Genomic DNA, 2,180 nt, shown 5'->3' on the forward strand with positions numbered 1-2,180 from the left:
TGTTCCCCCCTGTGGAGCCCCCCCCCCCAGCCTTGCTGGGGGCAGCCAGAGCGGCCCAGCTCCCCCTCTCCAGTGCAGCCAAGATTCAGCTGAAGCTGCCCTGCTGTCCGGCAAAAGATCATGTGACCAACAGCGATAATCGACATTCCAGCTGCAAGGCCTAGGTGAGATTAACCCTTTTAGTGCTGTGAAGAGCTGAAAATCTGAGGGAGAAGAAAGAGGAAATGCTTAAAGCTGAAATTCTGTTGTAAAGCTATGATGTATCAGTATCTGTTATAACTTCATGAAGGCATGGGAGGTGGAGCGTTCAACTTGTATTTGCGAACAAAAGCACCTGTGCTGGAATAAGCAAATGCTGAAGCAGCTGTAATTTGATGAGAAGTTTCAACAGGGAGAGATGGAAGCGATGAGGACTCTTGCTCCAAATGGAAAGAAGATCTCAGTTCCTAGATACTCCCAGAGATAGTCCCAGAGATGAAGATGAGGAGGACCCTTTTGCTCCCAGGGACAGGAGGAGTGCCTCTGTTCTTAGAGATGAAATGTTCCCAGAGATGAGTGAAGAGAACTTTTATTTCTGAATGGCTCAACCTTAAAATTGTACCCTAGTGGCTCAAGATTGGACCCTCGAAAGCAGTTGTGGGAAAAGCTGCAAGTTGTGAGAGGGGGACTCTCACATGATGCAAGCAGAGAACTAACCCGAGCAGCTGTCTCGTTGTGACAATTTCTCCATAGCATGAGCAAGAGAGACTCCTCTTCCTAAATGGACTGAACAAGGTTATTATGGCAGTGGTAAACAGACTGAACATCTCAAGGGTTGTCTTTTTACATTGTCAGTGGGAGAAGGGAGGAAGGTGGGGGGAGGAGAAGTGTTCTGAAGATGTGGTATGATTTTATTTCTTTTTCCTTATTTTAGGTCTATTAATAAACTTCTTTATATTCTTTCAAGTTTGGTGCCTGCTTTGCTTTCTCCTAATTCTTATCTCACAGAAGGTAAATAGTAATGAGTATTTTGGACCAAACCACTACACTAAAATGGTGTTTCTGCCCAGTTTTCAAACTGAACCCGCTACAGAGGGCTAACCCCAGAAGGGAGCCTCTACTTGAAGCCTGGTCTCCTGGCAGAGAAAGAACAGGGGGAAAAGGTGGGAAGAACTTTAAAGCCATCGGCTGATATTCTTTGAGCTTTCATGCTTTCAGCAGAAGAAGCCAAGGGGAATTTTTCCTTTTATATGGATGGAAGCAGGATCAGGCTATTTATCTTTGATGAAATGCCAAGAAATGGTTGATTTTGTTTAGAAGCAGCAAAAAAGATGTAATAAATAGTGCTTCCTGCTCTGAGAAATGAGTGAGGAGCCCAGATCTGATAGCTGCCTGCAAACATCTTTTCTTTTGTGCTGTGAGTGATGGGACTCCAGCACCCACAGAGGATCTTGGGTTGGAGAACACACCGAGGTCTGACACTTCTGCCGCCTAAAGAACTGACTAAACTTGCCTTGGGATGTTACAAAAGGGGGAGTGCAACCATGGTCAGTCGCCCTCCCGTAGTCCATTTTGGACGGCTCCGCGGTTTTGCTCTGGCTAGCTATCAGCCTTACAACCAGTGATGGTGAAGGAGGCGAGAAGGGTCTCCCCATGAGGGTTTCAGAGGACTTTTAATAGTTCCATCTTGTCCCAGTGACCCCCAGAGGCAGAGAGACCTGGTGATCCAGGTGCAGGGGGGTTTTCTCAGGGGCGGTACATGGGCGGGCTTGGGGTACAGGAACCAATAGGGAGGACCCAAGGGAGTGGCCAGGGCTAAGGGCAAGGAAGGGGGAGGGAACAATGTGGGATAGGAAAAGCAATGGCTAAACAGATCGCCACATCTCCCCCTTTTCATATTAATTGAAAAGGGAAGGGCGTAATTTTTATACAACAGAAAAAATGGTAAAACAATGCAAAATAATTAAATTAAAAATGGTGAGGCAGCTGGTTGTTGTTGACTTTGGAGATGGGTGCTGGCTGAGTTCTCACACAGCAGCTGCTTTTGTAGCTTTCTTCTGCTGAGGCTGCTGGGATGGCTTCTTTTTGGTTGCTGCTTTTTTCACTTCTCGTCAAGGTGGCATGGCGAATAGGGAAGGGGGGTGCTGCGGCGCTGTTTCTATGCCGTGCGGTGCACAGAGCTGCCGATACCCTTGGGGCAA

General features: G+C 47.3%; 2 long non-coding RNA genes across 2 annotated transcripts in view; one reads left to right on the forward strand and one right to left on the reverse strand.

Annotated features, from left to right (window-relative positions):
* Positions 1–121, forward strand: part of LOC108449660 — an 11,826-nt gene extending 11,705 nt beyond the window's left edge. Inside the window, exon 3 of the long non-coding RNA XR_001865919.1 lies at positions 18–121. This is a non-coding gene — a long non-coding RNA (uncharacterized LOC108449660). The remainder of the gene's footprint in view (positions 1–17) is intronic.
* LOC108449658 overlaps positions 1–2,180 on the reverse strand; it is a 12,357-nt gene that overhangs the window by 7,843 nt on the left and 2,334 nt on the right. The gene's annotated exons all lie outside the window — the stretch shown is intronic.

The sequence above is a fragment of the Corvus brachyrhynchos genome, unplaced genomic scaffold (assembly GCF_000691975.1).
Source record: "Corvus brachyrhynchos isolate BGI_N302 unplaced genomic scaffold, ASM69197v1 scaffold279, whole genome shotgun sequence".
In the NCBI taxonomy this organism is placed as follows: Eukaryota; Metazoa; Chordata; class Aves; order Passeriformes; family Corvidae; genus Corvus; species Corvus brachyrhynchos.